We start from the raw sequence: 13,227 nt of genomic DNA on the forward strand, positions 1-13,227 counted from the left end.
TTGGTTGCTATAAAGGAATATCACACACTGGAAATTTATGAAGAGCAGTATATTTGGCTCATGGTACTGGAGGATGGGAAGTCCTAGGGTATGGTGTTGGCATCTGATGAGGGCCTTTGTGCTATGTCATCTCATCACACAAGGCAAAATGCAAGAGAGGAGAAAGACAAGACAGCAAGTGCTGTTTTTCATTTTGACACAGGGTCTAACTAAGTTGCTTAAGGCCTCAATTGCATAATCCTCCTGGTTCAGCCTCCTGAGTCACTGAGGTTACAGGTGTGTGCCACCATACCTGGACTGTTAGTTCTCTCATTAAATTTTTCTTGTGTCATCTGTGGATATACACATCACATAATTTGCACCAATACATTCCCAATGCTTCCTGTTTCCCTCTCCTCCTCCCTTTCCCTGTTCACTTTCCAGTACTGTTCTGCTCTTCCTATATTCAGCCATAAAAGAATAAAACTGTCTCATTTCCAGGTAAAAGGGTAGGACTGGGGGTGGGCATTATACTAAGTGAAATGAATCACATTTAGTCAAGAGTTCAATGTTTTTCTGATATATGGAAGCTGTAAAGAAAAAAAAGGAATTTTAAAAGTAGAATGAAATATCTCACAAAAATAGAGGGGAGACCTAGAATAAAGGCAGAGAATCAAGGATAAGGGAGGAAGGGAGAGAAAGGGGAAGAACAGGGAAATAAAATCAACCAAATTATGCTATATTCACCTATGAACATATCAGAAGAAATTCTGCTTTTATGTAAAGTTATAATTCACCAATGGAAAAATTTCTTCTATCTCTAGTTCCTTCTGTCTCTACTTTCTCCAGTGCTTTTATCATGAATGGATACTGAATTCTGTTGAAGGATTTCTCTACATCTATTTAGATAATAATGTGATTTTTGTCATGAAACCTATTTCTGTGGAGAATTACATTCATTAATTTGAATTATGTTAAACCATCCTAACATCCCTGGGATGAAAACAATTTGTTCATGATGCACAATCTTCTTAACATGACTATGCTAACTTTCTAGCTCAAATGTTAACAAAAAAATATGTATTCAAAGCCGTTGGAAATAAAAACATATGTAAACAATGTATATTGGCATTAGTTGTTTTATTTTCTCAAACTCTTCTGAGGATATTGACCTGATAAGATGCTTTGAAAATGTAAAGCATAGCAAACGTAATTCTTGATCATCTGATAAGACTTATGAAAAATGTTGTATAAATATTTCTTAGAAATTAAGAAAACTAATAAGAACTGAATGAGAAATAGCAAACCTTTTGCAAATTATCCCAGTTTTTATTCTTTACATTCAACAACATCAAAGATATTGTTGAACTATAACTATCTGTTATAGTTCAGATCTAGTGAATGCCCAATGCTCATGTTAGCTGATGTAGCAATGTTCAAAGGTGGAAAGGCTGGGCTATGAGAACTGTAACCCCATCAGCTGATTAATTCATTTGATGTACTAATGCCACAGTCTGGCTGGGCACAAATCACAAGCCACTGAAGCAGGAACAAACTTTATGTCTGAACTCCACCAGCACACTCCACACACGCTCCCCAGGAACTCTCCCGAACACACCGCGGCTCCTCCCAGAACCAACAACCAGAAATCCCTCCTCCCACACTTCCCCAACCAATGGGAACTCTCCGGGAATTCCCACAAGAACTCCAAAGTAGCGTGAGAACTCCAAAGTAGCAGGCCGAGGCGGACAGTAAAGGTCTAATATACAACTGAATCAATCCAGCATCATCTTAATGGCTTGCCTCTCAACCAATACTATTGGCAAAATGCCAGGGACCATTCCAACTTGGCTGTGGCTCTCAGCATACTAATCACTTGAATGGACTGCTGGACTGCTGGGGGTAACAAGGCAGATAAGAGTGTGGCTAGAGGAAGTTGGTCACTGGTGGATTATATCTTGTCCCAGGTTCCCCAAGCTGAGATCTCTCCTCCACCATGTTCTTCTACCATAATGTTTTCACTCACCTCAGGTTCAGAGCATTGGAGTCCATGAATTTAAGACCTCTGAAACCATGACCCCAAAATGAACTTTTCATCCTCTTAGTTGTTCTTGTAAGATACTTTGATCACATCAGTAAATAGCTAACACAATAATATAATCAAATTCTCATTTGGCAGACCATTACAAATGATTTTTACATTAGTTTACTATATGATCATGAATAGAGAACTAAATTTTCAAAAACTTGGGTGACATTCTAAAAAACCTCATTCCATTTTTATCTAGTACTTTAAGAGACCAAAATCTATCAGTTTGTGTCATCAAGTTGAAAATTAGGAATATCATTGATGTTGAAAAGTACCTTATGCTAACAATAATATGATTTGATGATGGATACATCAGATTGCAGTTTTTGAAATCCCCATTCACCTTGCTAAGATTTCAAATGGAATTTCATTTTATTAGACATGGTTTATCAAAATGTATAGTAAACTTTTGATGTGTTCAATATTGTATACTGATCATACTTGTAACAATAATCCAATCCAAAGAATTTTTACATCCTTAAGGCCTTAATACCCCACAGGAAATGAAATTTTTAAATATGTACTTATGTATATATTTAGTGGATAAGACAAATATGACATAAATATTTATTGAAGGGGGAAAAGAGTATAAAACATCTAACCACTGAACAAAAAGGTTTTTTGTTCCAGAGGGAAAATTCTTTATCGCCCACAGAACTAGAGGTAACCAGAATAACAGAATTTTCACTTATTCTTCTTTTAATGGATCATGGGGGTCAACACTTATTATGGTTTATAGACACTGGGAGGTATATTTTAAAAAGAGAGGTAATCATTTTAAATGTTAGTATTTATGAAGTTCCACAAGTTGAAACCTTTGCATCTATAACATGAAGTAATATTTTAGATGTAAAATTGCATAAGAGGCTACATGGTCTTTTAAAGTTCCTTTTAGGGGTTGACAAGCAAAACATTCCTAAGACCAGTGGTCCTGCTAGAGTACCTACTGAAGGTGCTTTAATTCTACCCACACATTTTCTTTGTTTCACAAGATTTGTCATTTGCTTAGAGAATAAAAATTCTGCTCCTCTTGGCAGGACTACAGTACTTGAGGTCAATATTGTCACAGGTATCAGTCAAGACAAATATTGGGCAAAGGCCAATAAAATTTTTTAATCCTCTCTCCTCAGGTAAACGGAAGATTGAAATGGTTTAAATTCAGAAGCAGACTTCAAGTCAAGGACTTTGAGATCCTGCCTCAATATTTTTCATGTTGTAGAATGTAGATTATGTACATTTTTTTTCTTTAATAACACCAAAAACATCTCCAAGTACTTAAGGAAGCAGTCTGACTACATGGAAATCTATTATGGATATATGGATATTGAACTCACAATATTGGGTTATAAAAAGAAATATACATTTGTTTTCATCCTCAGGTCTTGGCGCAGGGTTTCTAACACCTTAAAACTTTCTCAGCCATAAGGGTTATAAAAGCATTTTTTTATAATATTTGAGTTTTCCTCCACAAATTCCCAAAATAGGTTTGGAACAATAAAGATAATAGTAGAGAGTTTTTGTATTCATAACATGCCCCTTTCAGCCATGCCTGACCTTATGCCAATTATGTGACTCTTGAGGGTCCTCAAGATAGTTCCACAATGGAAGCTGCTTGCTAGAGGAACCAATCATGTGAGTGAACAGTTGAAACATTCAGTCCCACCCAGGGAGGGAAAAGTACTGGAAACCAAGTGCCATCACCAACAGTCAATGATTTAATTAAACAGACCTTCATAACTGAACCTGCATAAAAAGTGGACTTGAATTCAGCAGAGCACTTGTAGTGATGGGAGAGTCATAGCTGCAGCACGTGGTGAAACAGACTTTGAGAAACAGGATAGAAACCCACAAAGTTTCTCCCATGGTTGTTTTGAGATAAAATAAATCATAAGGGGAGATGGAGGAAGTGGTTATAAAATGTTGCCAATTTTTTCCAGTTCCTCTTAGAGATGAAGAAACAAACTCAATGATCAGGTCATCTGACTGTGAAGGAAGAGGAAACATTCTCCTCAGCTCTGTTTAGGACAAGCAAGTTAAAGAGCTCTTGACCTCCTTACCCTTCCCCAATTAACCTTCCCTAATGCTGTTCTCCAGGACATTGGTACAGGCAATGATTTTCCAGGTAGGACCAAAAGCTGGATATTTCCCAAAAGCATGGGAATCAAAAGCAACCCTGAAAATTGGATTATATCAAACTAAAAAGCTTCTACACAGCAAAGGAAAAATCAACAGAGTGAGGAGATGACCTACACAAAGGAAGAAAATCTTTGCCAACTATTAATCTTACAGATGCTTGTTATCTGAACTATAGAAGAAAATGAAAGAACACTTAACAACAAAAAACAAGTAATCCAAATAAAAATGAGTATATGATATGAATACACACTTCTCAAAAGAAAAATGCAAATGACCAATAAATGTATTTTAAAATGCTCAATGTCATTAGCCATCAGGCAAATGCAAACCAAAACTGAAAGGAGATACAATATCACCCCATGTAGAATGAGTATTATCAAAACAATAAAAATTAACAAATGCTGGTGAGGCCATAGTGAAAAGGGAACTCTTATATATTGATAATATGAATGTAAATTGGTATGGCCACTATGAAAAACAATATGGATATTCCTTAAAAGAATAAACATGGAATGGTCATATAATCAATCAACATTACTCCTGGGTATATATCCAAAGGAAATGAAGTCAGCACACAAAAGAGTCAATTACACTCTTTTGGGTAAATGACTACGTATCCAGTTAAATGGAATCAGTCTACATACCCATTAGCAAACGGACTGAAGAAAATATGGTGTATATATACAGTGGAGTATTATTCACTCATTAAAAAGAAAGACGTCCTGTCATTTGCCGCAAGAAAACAAAAAGGAACTGGCAAGGAAAACATACCAGACATAGGAAGAAAGTATCTTATTTTCTCTCCTATTAAAAAAAATACATGAAAAGGTTAGCCTGAGAGTAAAATTGTGATTATTAGCAACTGGGAAGTGTGCTGGGGTGGAAGGGGTGGAAGAGGAGGTATGGATATAATCAGTGCAGCCTGCATGGGTTTAAGAAAATATCACAGTGAATCCTATTAATATGCCTAATTAAAGTGTTCATTAAAAATGATATTATTGAGACCTGCAACCGATAGACAGAACAGACCCAGTCTCCCATGATTATTGTATGGTGGTCTATTAGACTCTTGAACTTGAGAAGAGTTTGTTTGATGAACATAGCTGTACCATTGTTTGGGGCATATATATTTATGATTGTTATGTCTTGTTGGTGTATGGTTCCCTTGAGCAGTATGTAATATCCTTGTTTATCCCTTTTGATTAACTTTGGCTTGAAGTCTGTTTTATTTGATACAAGTATGGACACCCCTCTTTTTTCCGAAGTCCATATGAGTGATATGATTTTTCCCAAGCTTTCACCTTCAGTCTATGTATGTATTTTCCTATCAAATGTGTCTCCTGAAGGCAGCATATTTTTGGGTCTTATTTTGTGATCCATTCTACTAGCCTGTGTCTCTTAATTGGTGAGTTTAAGCCATTAACATTTAGGGTTATTATTGAGATATGGATTGTTCTTCCAGCCATATTTGTTTATTAATGTTACTAAACATGGTTTGTTTTCCTCTTTGATTATTCCCCCCCCTTTACTGTACTACCTCCCGCTGTTGGTTTTCATCGATATTTTCCATTTCCTCTTTCTGTAATATTTTGCCGAGGATGTTTTGAAGAGATGGTTTTCTAGCTGCAAATTCTTTTAACTTTTGTTTATTGTGGAAGGTTTTAATTTCATCTTCCATCCTGAAGCTTAATTTTGCTGGATACACAATTCTTGGTTGGAACCCATTTTCTTTCAGTGTTTGAAATATGTTATTCCAGGATCTTCTAGCTTTCAGAGTCTGTGTTTAAAGGTCAGATGTTATCCTGATTGGTTTACCCTCAAATGTAATCTGCTTCCTTTCTCTTGTAGCTTTTAAAATTCTCTCCTTATTCTGTATGTTGGGCATCTTTATTATAATGTGTCTAGGTGTGGATCTCTTATGATTTTGCACATTTGGCATCCTGTAGGCTTCTAGGATTTGGGATTCTGTCTCATTCTTCAAGTCTGGGAAGTGTTCTCGTATTATTTCATTGAATAGATTGCTCATTCCTTTGGTTTGGACCTCTATACCTTCCTGTATCCCAATGACTCTTAAGTTTGGTCTCTTTATGTTATCCCATATTTCTTGAATGTCCTGCTCATGGTTTCTTAACAGTTTTGCTGAGCTGTCTATGTTCTTCTCCAGTTGAAATACTTTGTCTTCATTGTCTGATGTTCTATCTTCTAAGTGTTCTACTCTGCTGGTAGTATTCTAAATTGAGTTTTTAAGTTGGTTTATTGCTTCCTACATTTCTAGGATTTCTGTTTGCTTGTTTTTTATAACCTCCATCTCCCTGTATAATTGATCTTTTGCTTCTTGGATTTGTTTATGTAATTCATTGTTGAAGTGGTCGAAGTGGTCTTTCATTGTCTGATTTTGCTGTCTAATGTCTTCCTTGAGACTCCAGATCATCTGAAGCATGTATATCCTGAATTCTTTATCTGAATTTCCATCTGCTGCAGATATTACCACTTCTAAAGTTGAGTTGACCTGCATTGCTTGTGGTCCTTTCTTTCCTTGTCTTTTCATACTGATCGCGTTTTTTTCTGCTTGGTGAAACTGTTGTGTTATTGATTTTTTCCCCCTATATATTTATATTGCTCTTGTATAGTTGCAAAGTCTCCCTCGCAGGCTTTGGTGGTGGTTCTGCCCCTACTCCAATTGGGGCAATGTGCCTACCACGCCGGCAGGCCGCTGGGCCTGTACTTTCGGTGGTCGCAGGACTGACATTCAAAGCAGTTCTAAGAGGAAAATTCATTGCTTGGACTTCATTCCTTAAAAAAAGAAAAAAACAACAAATAAATGATCTAACACTTCATCTCAAAATCCTAGAAAGAAAAGAGCAAAACAACAGCAAAAGAAGTAGAAGGCAAGAAATAATTAAAATCAGAGCTGAAATTAATGAAATTGAAACAAAAGAAACAATTGAAAAAATTGACAAAACTAAAAGTTGGTTCTTTGAAAAAATAAATAAAATCGACAGACCCTTAGCCACGCTAAGGAAGAGAAGAAGAGAGAGAACTCAAATTACTAGCATACGGGATGAAAAAGGCAACATCACAACAGACACTTCAGAAATACAGAAGATAATCAGAAATTATTTTGAATTCTTATACTCCAATAAAATAGAAGATAGTGAAGGCATCGATAAATTTCTTAAGTCATATGATCTGCCCAGATTGAGTCAGGAGGATATTGACAACATAAACAGACCAATATCAATTGAGGAAATAAAAGAAACCATCAAAAGACTACCAACTAAAAAAAGCCCAGGACAGGATGGGTATACAGCAGAGTTTTACAAAACCTTGAAAGAGGAACTAATACCAATACTTTTCAAGCTATTTCAGGAAATAGAAAAAGAGGGAGAACTTCCAAATTCATTCTATGAGGCCAACATCACCCTGATTCCTAAACCAGACAAAGACACTTCAAAGAAAGAAAACTACAGACCAATATCTCTAATGAACCTAGATGCAAAACTCCTCAATAAACCTCTGGCGAACCGGATACAAAAACATATCAAAAAAATTGTGCACCATGATCAGGTAGGATTTATCCCTGGGATGCAAGGATGGTTCAATATACAGAAAACAATAAATGTTATTCACCACATCCATAGGCTTAAAAATAAGAACCATATGATCATCTCGATAGATGCGGAAAAAGCATTCGACAAAGTACAGCATCCCTTTATGTTCAAAACTCTAGAAAGACTAGGGATAACAGGAACATACCTCAATATTGTAAAAGCAATCTATGCTAAGCCTCAGGCTAGCATCATTCTGAATGGAAAAAAACTGAAGGCATTTCCTCTAAAATCTGGAACAAGACAGGGATGCCCTCTCTCACCACTTCTGTTCAACATAGTTCTCAAATCACTGACCAGAGCAATTAGACAGACGAAAGAAATTAAAGGCATAAAAATAGGAAAAGAAGAACTCAAATTATCACTATTTGCAGATGACATTTTTCTATACCTAGAAGACCCAAAAGGGTCTACAAAGAAACTATTAGAGCTAATAAATGAATTCAGCAAAGTGGCAGGATATAAAATCAACACGCATAAATCAAAGGCATTCCTCTGAAATGGAAATGAGAACAACCACTCCATTCACAATATCCTCAAAAAAAATAAAATACTTGGGAATCAACCTAACAAAAGAGGTGAAAGATTTATACAATAAAAACTACAAAACCCTAAAGAGAGAAATAGAAGAAGATCTTAGAAGATGGAAAAATATACCCTGTTCATGGATAGGTAGAATTAATATCATCAAAATGGCGATATTACCAAAAGTTCTCTATAGGTTTAATGCAATGCCGATCAAAATCCCATCGGCATTTTTTGTAGAAATAGAGAAAGCAATCATGAAATTCATATGGAAAAATAAAAGATCCAGAATAGCAAAAACAATGCTAAGCAGGAAATGTGAATCAGGCAGTATAGCGATACCAGACTTCAAACTATACTACAGAGCAATAGTAACAAAAACAGCATGGTACTGGTACCAAAACAGGCGGGTGGACCAATGGTACAGAATAGAGGACACAGAAACCAATCCACAAAATTACAACTATCTTATATTTGATAAAGGGGCTAAAAGCATGCAATGGAGGAAGGATAGCATCTTCAACAAATGGTGCTGGGAAAACTGGAAATCCATATGCAACAAAATAAAACTGAATCCCTTTCTCTCGCCATGCACAAACATTAACTCAAAATTAATCAAGGAGCTTGATATCAAATCAGAGACACAGCATCTGATAGAAGAAAAAGTTGGCTACGATCTACATACTGTGGGGTCGGGCTCCAAATTCCTCAATAGGACACCCATAGCACAAGAGTTAATAACTAGAATCAACAAATGGGACTTACTCAAACGAAAAAGTTTTTTCTCAGCAAAAGAAACAATAAGAGAGGTAAATAGGGAACCTACATCCTGGGACCAAATCTTTACTCCTCACACTTCAGACAGAGCCCTAATATCCAGAATATACAAAGAACTAAAAAAATTAGACAATAAGATAACAAATAACCCAATCAACAAATGAGCCAAGGACCTGAACAGACATTTCTCAGAGGAGGACATACAATCAATCAACAAGTACATGAAAAAATGCTCACCATCTCTAGCAGTCAGAGAAATGCAAATCAAAACCACCCTAAGATACCATCTCACTCCAGTAAGATTGGCAGCCATTAGGAAGTCAAACAACAACAAGTGCTGGCGAGGATGTGGGGAAAAGGGTTCATTTGTACATTGCTGGTGGGACTGCAAATTGGTGCGGCCATTTTGGAAAGCAGTATGGAGATTTCTTGGAAAGCTGGGAATGGAACCACCATTTGACCCAGCTATTCCCCTACTCGGTCTATTCCCTAAAGACCTAAAAAGAGCACACTATAGGGACACTGCTACATCCATGTTCATAGCAGCACAATTCACAATAGCAAGACTGTGGAACCAACCTAGATGCCCTTCAATAGACGAATGGATAAAGAAAATGTGGCATTTATACACAATGGAGTATTACTCTGCATTAAAAAATGACAAAATCAAAGAATTTTCAGGGAAATGGATGGCATTAGAGCAGATAATGCTAAGTGAAGCTAGCCAATACCTTAAAAACAAATGCCAAATGTCTTCTTTGATATAAGGAGAGTAACTAAGATCAGAGTAGGGACGAAGAGCATGAAAAGAAGACTAACATTAAACAGGGATGAGAGGTGGGAGGGAAAGGGAGAGAGAAGGGAAATTGCATGGAAATGGAAGGAGACCCTCAAGGGTATACAAAATTACATACAAAAGGAAGTTAGGGGAAAGGGAAAAAAATATAAGGGAGAAAAATGAATTACAGTAAAGGGCGTAGAGAGAGAAGAGGGGAGGGGAGGGGAGGAGGGGAGATAGTAGAGGATAGGAAAGGCAGCAGAATACAACAGACACTAGTATGGCAATATGTAAATCAATGGATGTGTAACTGATGTGATTCTGCAATCTGTATACGGGGTAAAAATGGGAGTTCATATCCCACTTGAATCAAAGTGTGAAATATGATATATCAAGAACTATGTAATGTTTTGAACAACCAACAATAAAAATTAATAATAATAATAAAAAATGATATTATTGAAGAAAGTTTAGAATTAAAGGATAAAATCACTGGAAGTATTCAATAACTGATTTTAAATTAAAAATTAGGCTATGAAACCTGGACAAACCAAGACACCTGGAGACATAATGAAGCTCCTGTGGACACAGTTGTTAAGTTTAAAGATTCCAGGACCTGTGCCCTTTGAATATAACCAGTCCTGATTATGATCTGACCTCCCTGAGAGGGGCCTTTCCAGTGGAATGTTGTGTGGGCAACAGCAGCCCAAAGTAGAACCAGAGCCCCAAAGCTCAGTTCTGGCCCTGTTTTTTGAGAAAGAGTCTGGTCTCCAGGAAGAGGGATGGGAATGCTGCTGCGGGTACTGTCCTTGCAACAGAAATCATGCTACAAGTGGCCAAGTTCCTGCAGCAGCTGCAGCAGTAAATTCTGTGCCTGGGTTCAGAAGGTGAGCAGGAGAAATGATTGCACATCCCTGAGGTTGCTGCACCAAAGCCAGCCTGAAGCACTTCAGTGAAGCTGAGGATCTGTACTTGCCACTTGACCAACTTTTGCATTCTGCACCTTCCCCATAAGCAGCAAGAATCCAGAGCTTAGGGACAGTGGGCTGTGACAGCTCCCCTCTACACACACCAAAATTCTTCCACTTCCTTGAACAATGACTGTGTGACCCAACTTAATGGATCCACCTCTTGAAGAGAATCCAGGCAGAACATACACCAAGAACAGTGATGACATGGAGCCAAATTTGTTTGCAAATGGGGAATTGCTCCTAAAGCCCTGCTGTCTGCCAGAGCAAGCTGCAGTTTATTTGGCAGGGAATGCAAGACCTGCTAGAGAGAAGACATCATCACAAATGTGAGTGGGGACTTTCCTGCACAAGGAAGTCTGACAGCATGCTTCCTTATACTTTCCATGTTATGGAAATGAGCCTTCAGGTTTTCCCTGCATGGAGATTTTAGTATTACAATGAAATAAAGTCCTACTATCTGTCACTAACGCATGCTCCTTTAGGACAGATTGGGTAATGCTACTTCTGAAAAACAATTTTCATATGACTTTTTTAAAAACAGCTTTACCTCATGAATCTGGGAGACTGAATAGAGGATCCCATACATCTAGTGTTCTCAGGTTTCTGCTGGGAAGTCAGCAACATCTTCACTTGTCAGGCTGCCCCTCTGCTAACATCTGCAGTACAGCTCTGATCTTGAAAGCAGACAACACTCTGTGCCCTCGATTACAATGCATGAATAAAAATAAGCTAGAAAAAAATTTTTTTGATGGCTGTGGTTGTGGCTCAGTGGTAGAGCTCTTCCCTTGCATGTGTGAGGTACAGAGTTCAATCCTCAGTACCACATAACAGTAAATAGATAAAGGTATTGTGTCCATCTACAACTAAAAAAATTTTTTAATAAAAAAGAAGGATTTTGACTGTTTTTACATGAAGAACTGACAAATGTTTGAGGAGACAGATATGTTTAACTTGATGTAAACACTACACTATGCATACATATGTTGAAAAATTACATAGTACTCCATAATATATACAATTTGATGATTTATGTATCCTTTAAACATAAATTAAATCTAAATTTTTAAAATGAAAACTTCTGATGGTGGAATGTGATAGACATTATCATTCAAAGTACATGTATGAAGACATGAATTGGAGTCAATATACTTTATTTACAACCATAGATATGAAAAATTGTGCTGGGTACATGTAATAAGGATTGAATTGCATTCTGCTGTCATTTATTTTTTAAAAAATCAATAAAAAAGAAAATTTCTACTTATTTCATCTTTTATGGAACTTGTGATTGTGGCTTTAGGGAGCCAATAAATAATGCCCCTCTCTTCCCTTGTTCCTACCCTAATAGATGCATGTATATGACAGACATCACAGCATGAACTTCATTAATGACAAAAGTTAGAATGTAGGATTTGGCTTAAATTTCCAAACTTGATAAACTTTCTAACATTTTACCCTGTATGAAATTTACCCAGACAGTGATGGACAACTCTTTACCACTCCTGCAGAGACATTCATTTTCTCTTTCAATCAATACTTATTCCATGATGACTTGGGGCTAGATACTATGTTATGTCTGAGGACTCAACAGTAAATAAATCAAAGTCACTGCACTCAAAGCAGCTTACATTGTAATTAATAGGGAGGAAAACATTTTAAAAATTAGACACCACAGCACACATATTAATGGACAATATCCATAACACTAAAATTCCAAATTCTGGCAAGGAAAGGTAACAAAGGAACACTTTGATTCATGGCTGGTCAAATGCAAAATGATAACCACTTTGGAAGACAGTTCTCAGTATAGTCTTAACACCCAAGTCAACAAGAGTGTTCCTAGGTGTTAAGACAAATGAATTGAAAACATGTCCACACAAAAACCCCACAGGAGGCCAAATAAAAACTTCATTCCTAAGTGTCAAACATTAGAAGCAATCAACAGGTACTTCAACGGATTAATAAACTGTGGTAGAATATTTTCTGCAATAAAAAGAAATGTCAACATGCCATAAAATAAAATGGAGGAATCTTAAATGCACGTTAATAACGGTAAGAAGACATTGGAAAAATCTGTGTAGTCCCAAATTATGACAATCTGTAAAAGACAAAAGCATAAAAATCAGTAAATTCCAGGAGTTGTCAGGAAGAAAATGATAGTAACTGAAACACAGAGAAATTTTAGGGCACTAATACTATTCTCTATAATACTGTGGTGTGGATACATTCCATTCTTGAGCACATTTCTAAGAAATAAAAATGCAGAGTTACACAAAAAGGCATGTAAAAGAAGAAGCTTTATTCACAATAGATAAGATATAGAAATAATTCAAAGCTTACCCAACAGCAAATCAGATAAACAAA

This window comes from Callospermophilus lateralis, chromosome 4, assembly GCF_048772815.1.
Source record: "Callospermophilus lateralis isolate mCalLat2 chromosome 4, mCalLat2.hap1, whole genome shotgun sequence".
In the NCBI taxonomy this organism is placed as follows: Eukaryota; Metazoa; Chordata; class Mammalia; order Rodentia; family Sciuridae; genus Callospermophilus; species Callospermophilus lateralis.